Source organism: Macrotis lagotis, chromosome 1, assembly GCF_037893015.1.
Source record: "Macrotis lagotis isolate mMagLag1 chromosome 1, bilby.v1.9.chrom.fasta, whole genome shotgun sequence".
Lineage (NCBI taxonomy): Eukaryota > Metazoa > Chordata > Mammalia > Peramelemorphia > Peramelidae > Macrotis > Macrotis lagotis.
The window spans coordinates 485763915-485772007 of record NC_133658.1 but is presented as its reverse complement, the minus strand read 5'-3'; the positions used below and the strand labels follow the sequence as shown (position 1 = coordinate 485772007).

At 35.4% G+C, this 8093-nt stretch overlaps 1 protein-coding gene across 2 annotated transcripts in view; it reads left to right on the top strand.

Moving 5' to 3' along the window:
• Positions 1-1795: 1795 nt before the first annotated feature.
• VWA3B (von Willebrand factor A domain containing 3B) overlaps positions 1796-8093 on the top strand; it is a 237656-nt gene continuing 231358 nt past the window's right edge. For both annotated transcript variants that reach the window (XM_074213731.1, XM_074213729.1), the window contains exons 1-2: positions 1796-1875; positions 7937-8007. The gene's annotated coding sequence lies outside the window, so the exon portion shown is untranslated. The remainder of the gene's footprint in view (positions 1876-7936; positions 8008-8093) is intronic.

Sequence of the window (8093 nt, the reverse complement as noted above, 5' to 3'; positions counted from 1 at the left end):
TCTCCTGGAGAACAGAGAGGTTAAAGGACTTTGCCCAGGGTCACACAGTCAGAATTATACTCAAATATTTCTGACCTTAACTCTGACTCACCATCTGCTATGCCATACTGTTTCTTATGAAGCACCATAATTAGTAGTAATAATAGTAATGATGTCAGAAAAATATCCTTGCTTTAGTGGGTGCAGTTTTGAACTAATTCAGCCTTTCTGGGGAGCAATTTGGAATTACTCCCAAAGGGCAATAAGACTGCATATCCTTTGATCCAACAATAACACTATTAGGCCTGTATCCCAAAGATATCACAAAAAAGGATAAAAAAACCCTCACATGTATAAAAATATTTATAGCAGCTCTTTTCATAGCAACAAAGAATTGAAAATTGAAGATTGGGGAATGGCCAAACGAATTGAGGTACATGAATGTGTTGGAACACTATTACTATTTAAGATAATATGAAGGATAGAACTTCAGAATAGTCTGGAACTGATGTTGGATGATGGAAGTGAGCAGAACCAGAAGAACATTAGACATTTGATGACACAACATTGGGTGATGATCAACTATGATGGACCTGCCCCCTTTAACAGTACAATAATTAAAGACAATCCTCAAGGACTTGTGATGGAAAGCACTATCCATATCCAGAGAAGGATCTGTGGAGTTTCAGTGCAGACCAAAACTTCTATCTTCAATTTTTAAAAGTTGTCTTATTATTTTTTCCCTCCATTTTGATTTGATTCTTCTCTCCCAATATGATTATTGTACATTTATGTTTAGCCTATGCAGGTATGACCCATGTTGGATTGCTTTCTATCAGGGGGAGGGAAGGGACTCAAAACCTTGAAAAAAATAACTGTTGAAAACTACCATTTCATGTAGTTGGAAAAATAAATAAATAAAAGATTTAATTAAAAAATATCCTTTCTTTCTCTTTCTCTTAAGACATTTATTTCCCTTTAACTTTAGCAGGTGAGTGTACATGGGCAGGAACCCAAAAATCAGGGTTTGTTTTCTATGATGATAGGACAAAGGGCAAGGTACACAAGGCTCATTTTATTGGCCCACTTATTTGTGGTCGGTCACAGGGTAAAATTATGAGGGAGGAAAGCTTGGCTTGAAAAACTCCCTTGTTCTGACAAGGCCTATGCTGTGTCAATCACTGTGTTTTTGAGATGTAAGAACATTTAGTACTTAGTGCTTTTAACAATATAATGAGAAGCTTTTTATTGAAAGAGCAGTAAATGTCATTCTTTTAGTGGGAAAAATTTTGTTTCATCAAAGTATGATGTGTTCTGTCCAGACTAGTTTTGATAAAGTTGTATTGCTTGGAGTTTTTGATTTTGAAAATATTTCTAGGGAAGGGTTAGAAAATGTAGGACTTTATTTAAGAAAAAAAATTCCAAGTCCAGTGAGTTCTGGAGGGAAGCTCTCTAATAACCAAGAAAATGTCAAAAAAAAAAATCCTCTGAACTAAACCCTTTTTTTAAGACAGTTTAAAAACTAAGTCTTTCATTGCCTTTTTAGGCTAAGTCTTTGATAGACCTGAGACTGGACCACTCCTCTCTCAATAGAGGACTGGCTACCATCTATCTCTCTTGATCCACTATCAGCAACCTTCTTACCTTTGCTCCAGGCAAAATCTTTTTTGGTTTTGTTTGTATTTAGGGATACTTTCAGATCTCCCATCTGTCTCCTTGTTTTCTCTGCTATTATCCCTCCCTCCCACCTAAGCAATTATCTGTTTACTCCTGTTATTCACTCCTTTTACCCTCTCCTACTCTATTTTATCCTGGCACTGCCCTGTGTTCCAGATCTTTTTCTTCTTCATCTCCCCAGCAAAATTTGCCTGACCTTTCTCTTTTCTTGGGATCTTGGTAAGTGATGAGCTAATGTTCAATAAGCTAATTCATTGACTATTAAGATCGACTAAGGTCCTTAATATTCACCCTTTCTTGGGATATTTACATTTTAAAAGGAGGTGTATTGCTAAGGAAATCAATCTCTAATATTGAAGGTTTGGGGAACCAAAGTAGATTGGTAGGGAATATTAAAAATGTGTGTGTGTGTGTGTATGTATGAACAAATGTCAATAATAGCATTTAAATGTCACTTTAAAACTTGCCAAGTACTTTACTTATATTATCTTATTTGATCTCCACAATAACCTTGGGAATTTGAGGCATTATTATACTCTTTTTTACAGATAAGAAAATTATACTCCTTTTATAGATAAGAAAATTGAACCTGAGAGAGATTAAGAGTTGCCCAGATTACACAGTTAATAAATGTCTGAGGCAGAATTTGAACTCAGGTCTTCTTGACTTCAAGTTGAGCATTGATCCACTAGTACCAGATCATAATTCATCTATAACTAATAGTTTTAATAGATTGAGATTATGAAATTGCTGCCTTTGTTACACAACTAGCAAATGGAAATATCTGAATCTAAGCCTTTTATATTTTATATTATGGAGCTTAGACAATTAGATACACAATTTTAAAAAATGTTTTTTTTTTGCTAAAAAAAGTGCTCTCCAAGCAAGTGTTATCCTTATTTAAAATAAAAAAAATTATTGTATGTTCCTTTCAGGTGGAAGAGAATATATATTTATGTTCATATGTATGTATTCATATTCAAATATATGCACATACATGTGTGTATGTGGGGGTGTACTGTACACACACATATATATGTGGATGTCTCCAAAGTCTTTTTGAAACTATCAGCTTTAATGGTGTAAATGGTGACTGAGAATCTTAGTTATTTCCTTCCTCTGGTTATTTAAATTATAATACTGTACTAAGACCTTTGAGATATCCTGTTTGTGTGTGTGTGTGTGTGTGTGTGTGGTTGCTGTTTTTTGGGGGAGACAATAGTGATTGAGTTCTTAAGCATTTGAAAAAAACCACATCTGTGTTTCTGTTGTTCCAATCTTTTATTCATGAAACTGGAACACTATTGGATTGTTGATGGAGTTGTGAACTGAACTAATCATTCTGGAAAGCAATTTGGAACTATGCCCAAAGGGCAATAAAACTGTTCATATCCTTTGATCCAGCAATGCCAATACTAGGTCTGTATCCCAAAGAGATCATAAAAGAAAGAAAACCCATATGTGTAAAAAAATTTATAGTAGTACTTTTTGTGGTGGCAAGAATTGGAAATTGAGGGGATGCCCATCTTTTGGGGAATGGCTGAACAAGTTATGATATATGAATATAATGGAATACTATTGAGCTATAAGAAATGATGAGTAGGCAGATTTCAAAAAACCTGTAAAGACTTAACATAAACTGATAACAAGTGAGGCAAGCAGAATGAAGAACATAGCACACAGTAATAGCAACATTATGCAGTGATCAATTATGACAGACTTTGCTCTTCTCAGCAATACAAGGATCCAAGACAGTTCCAAGAGTTTCATGATGGAAAATGCAATCCACCTCCAGAAAAAGAACTATAATAGAGAATGAATGTAGATTGAAGCATAATATTTTCACTTTTTGTTTTTTCTTTTTCATGTTTTTCCACTTATGTTTTTCTTTCACATGACTAATAGGAAATATGTTAAACTGATTTTATAAGTATAACCTATGTCAGATTGACTCCTGTCTTGGGGAGGGGGGAGGGGAGAGAGGGTGAAAAATTTGGGACTTAAAATCTTTTAAAAATGAATGTTGAAAACCACCTTTACATGTAATTGGAAAAAGTAAAATGCTATTAAGTGGAAAAAAATCTTTAATTCATGAAGGCAGAGTCCTGATCCTTGTAGAGGTTATTAGAACCATTAACTTGAGAATCTTCCCATATCTTTGAAGAGCAGAGGCAGGCAGAAAATGTTTTGATATTCATTTTAAAAAAAAGTCAAATACAACAAAAAATGAAGTGCCAGCTATAGAAAGCTTATGTACATAGCTCAAAATGCATCCAATTATACAAATTCAATGTCCCAAAAAATTTAGTGCAATTTAAAGGTTTTTTTTTAATAGTTTAAAACTGTGCCAAGACATTTGGGTCACCCTGTATTTCTATGTCTCCCCAATGCCCCTCCAATGATCTTGTTAATATACTACATATATATATAATATGTAATCGACTAGCTAATGCATTTGAGATGTGATGGTGAGTTTCCTCTCTTGTTTAAAGGAATTTGTTATTTATACAATAGTTTTATATCATTTTTTCTGCACCATAGTCACACTTCATTTGCCATTCTCTTCTTTCAGGAAATACAACAGCCATTTAAGAGCTTAGAATTGTAGGCTCTGGAAATTATTTATTGATATCATTTATTAGACTGGGAAAACTCTAAAGGAAGAACACCCTTCTGATTATTCATTTTATTTTAGACTCCTCAACCCTAACCTTACTATGAAATGCCTTACCATCTTAATTCTTTAATTTAGGTTTTCAGTTTCTTTTTCCTTTATGGCATTTTTCCCATCACATGTAAAAACTATTCCTTTTTTATTAAATATTTCATTTATTTTGAGTTTTACAATTTTCCCTCTACTCCCACTCTTACTTCCCTCTCCCCACCCCCACCCACAGAAAGCAATTTGTCAGTCTTTACATTGTTTCCATGTTGTACATTGATTCAAATTGAGTGTGATGAGAGAGAAATCATATCCTTAAGGAAGAAACATAAAGTATAAGAGATAACAAGATCAAACAATAAATATCAGGTGTTTCCCCCCCTAAATTAAAGGTAATAGTCCTAGGTTTTTGTTCAAACTCCACAGTTGTTTTTCTGTATACAGATGGTATTCTCTATTGCAAAGAGCCCAAAATTGTCCCTGATTGTTGCACTGATGAAATGACCGAGTCCTTCAAGGTTGATCATCACTCCCATGTTGCTGTTAGGGTATATAGCATTTTTCTGGTTCTGCTCATCTCACTCAGCATCAGTTCATGCAGATCCCTCCAGGCTTCCCTGAATTCCTGTCCCTCCTGGTTTCTAATAGAACAATAGTGTTCCATGACATACATACACCAAAATTTGCTAAGCCATTCCCCAATTGAAGGACATTTACTTGATTTCCAATTCTTTGCCACCACAAACAGGGCTGCTATGAATATTTTTGTATAAGTGATGTTTTTACTCTTTTTCATCATCTCTTCAGGGTATAGACCCAGCAGTGGTATTGCTGGATCAAAGGGTATGCACATTTTAGTTGCCCTTTGGGAGTAGTTCCAAATTGCTCTCCAGAAAGGCTGGATGAGTTTACAGCTCCATCAACAATGTATTAGTGTCCCAGATTTCCCACAACCCTTCCAACAATGATCGTTATCTTTTCTGGTCATATTGGCCAGTCTGAGAGGTGTGAAGTGGTACCTCAGAGAGAAGCTTTAATTTGCATTTCTCTAATAAGTAATGATTTAGAGCAATTTTTCATATGGCTATGGATTGCTTTGATCTCCTCATCTGTAAATTGCCTTTGCATATCCTTTGACCATTCGTCAAAAAACAATTGTTTTTTTCAAAAAACAATTCTTAAACTTCATTTTTTACAGTTTTGAGTTCCTATTCACTCTTTTCAAACCATTCTTTCCAGTTGAAATGATCTTAAAAGTCAAGCAATAAATATCATTTTAAAGATGGTATCTTGGGAAGTTAAAAAACACTATCATATGGAAGATTTTATAAGAGTTACAAATCACTTGTTTTTCCTTCTAGATTCTAATTGCTCCTGAACTCTCTCATCTTATCTGTATATCCTCTGAACTGGAAAGAAAGAATCAATAAGATGAGAGAATTGAATGAACTAGCTCTAGGAATCTTTGGGTTAAAGGTCAATTGTCCAGATTTCAATGGTGAGATTAAGCTTTACTGCTTATTCCTCAGGAGCAAGCTGACTTGTAATTTAAGATTCAGAACTCCATATCCTTCAAGTTATCTTCCTAAAAATAAGCCATTTAATCCTCCATGTATGTGTACATCTATATGGCTTATCTGTTCAGTCATTTTTCAGTCACATCTGATTTTTCATGACTCCATTTGGGAGTTTTCTTAGCAAAGACCCAGAAATGATTTGCCATTTCCTTCTCTAAATTTAGGCAGGTAGAGGTTAAATGACTTACCCAGGGTCACAAAGCTATTAAGTGTCTTTGAAATCATACCTGGGGGCATCTAGGTGGCACAGTCGATAGAGCACCAACCCTGGAGTCAGGAGGACCTGAATTCAAATTTGACCTCAGACACTTAATAAATTACCTGTGTGACCTTGGGCAAGTCACTTAACCCCTGCATTGCAAAAACCAAAAAAGAAAAAAAGAAATTATTGAAACCCTTGCATTGAAGCCATATCCTGGAGCCTTTTGCCCCCAAGGTAATTTTTTTAGTAGTGTCAGCTACAGCTTTCTACCTATTTCAAATCTTTGTCTCTTATTGGATTGCCTTTTGAGCTCATCTTTCCTGAATGAGGTTTACCTCAAAATCTCAGCTCATTTGTGGAAACAAAAGGGTCCTTCCTGGATTCTATTTATTTACTCTCTAGATTATCTTTGTTGTCTGCTCCCTGATAGCTCCAGGGAATAGTTTCCCAGAATCAATAGATGCTGGCAATTTCCACCTATTGCAAGAAGAATAATTTTGTTTCAGAAGTGAATGTTGTCTCTCTTTCTTTGAGTCCCCCCCCCCCCACCCCTTTACTCTCCATTGCACAAAGAGCAACAGACTATATTGTCCTTTGGAGCCTTAAGACATAACAGGATGGGCAGTGACTCAGTGGATAGTACTGGGCTGAGTTCAAATCTGACCTAAGACACTTACTAGTTATACGACCCTGGGTTAGTCACAGGCCTGTATAGAACAATTTCCCTATCTGTAAAATGTGTTGGAGAAGGAATGACAAACTCCAGAATTTTTGCAAAACAAAATAAAACAAAACCCAACAATAAAACAAACAAACAAAAAACAAAATAACCAAAATGAGGTCATGAAGAATTGAAATGAACAACAATATGTAACAGAATATTTTACATTTTTTGTTTTAGTTTAGTTGGGATTTCAGAACTTGGCAATACTAAGTAACCTGGGAACCTGTAGGATTCTGGAGGAGGAAGTTGTAACATGGGTATGCAAAATATGGGACTGAATAGAGGTCAACAGGAAGGAGAATTTGTTAAGATTATATTAGACCACATGTCCCCAAATTGTTTCCTTTTCTGAACCTGTCTTATTTGTCCACATCTATTTCTATACACCTGGATTTTCTGGACTAGCTGAAACTTAAGACAATATTTGTCCAAGTCAGCTCCTAAGCAGTTGTGCCAATTGATCCCATGACTTCTGACTTTAGGGACATTGTAACCTCTGGCACAGGAAAGCCTTAGACTTACAAGGTGTTGATAAGGACAGAGATGTCACTATCTGGTAACATGAATTCATCACCACCAAAGACTTTGATATTTTCTTTGTCCCAGATATAATATGTAGTTTTATATCACAGCCTAAAAACTTTTCAGGGACAAGGCATATATAATATATATTAAATTTACTCTCTTTTTTCAAATGTGAATAACTATGCTGAATTATGATGACCTAGAAAACAATGTTGGTGTTCCTCCTTTACCGTATCATTATTATGTTTTATTTTTCTATAACCATTCCTAGAATACTGGGTCTTCTGCTTCCTACCTATTATACTATAAAGATAGCGTAAACTACATTTATGCAGGCATATCCTTGTCAATGCATCTATTACTCTTTTGTGAGAGTCTTGAAAGGAGGGACTGTTCTGTTTTATTTATTTATTGATTATTTTTCTCTGTGCCTGTCTTGTAGCAAGTGTTTAATAACAGACTTTTATTATTTTAATCCAGACTTTCAGCCCTGATGGAATTCCACGTTTCCTTTTCTCTCACTTTCTTCAATCCTTCCTCCTCCTGGCTCCCTTTTTTAATCCAGAACATGTATTTTTTTTTCCTGGCAGCCACACTGAACTCGCGTGGGTCTCCTGAGTCACTCTAAAGCCATTACTCTTCGTGGATCCCTCAACATATTGTAAGTCTACATCCAGAAACTGAGCTAGTAGGGGAGATTCCTTCTCATCCCCATCTCTTGAGGCAGTCAGTACCCGCCGCTGAGTG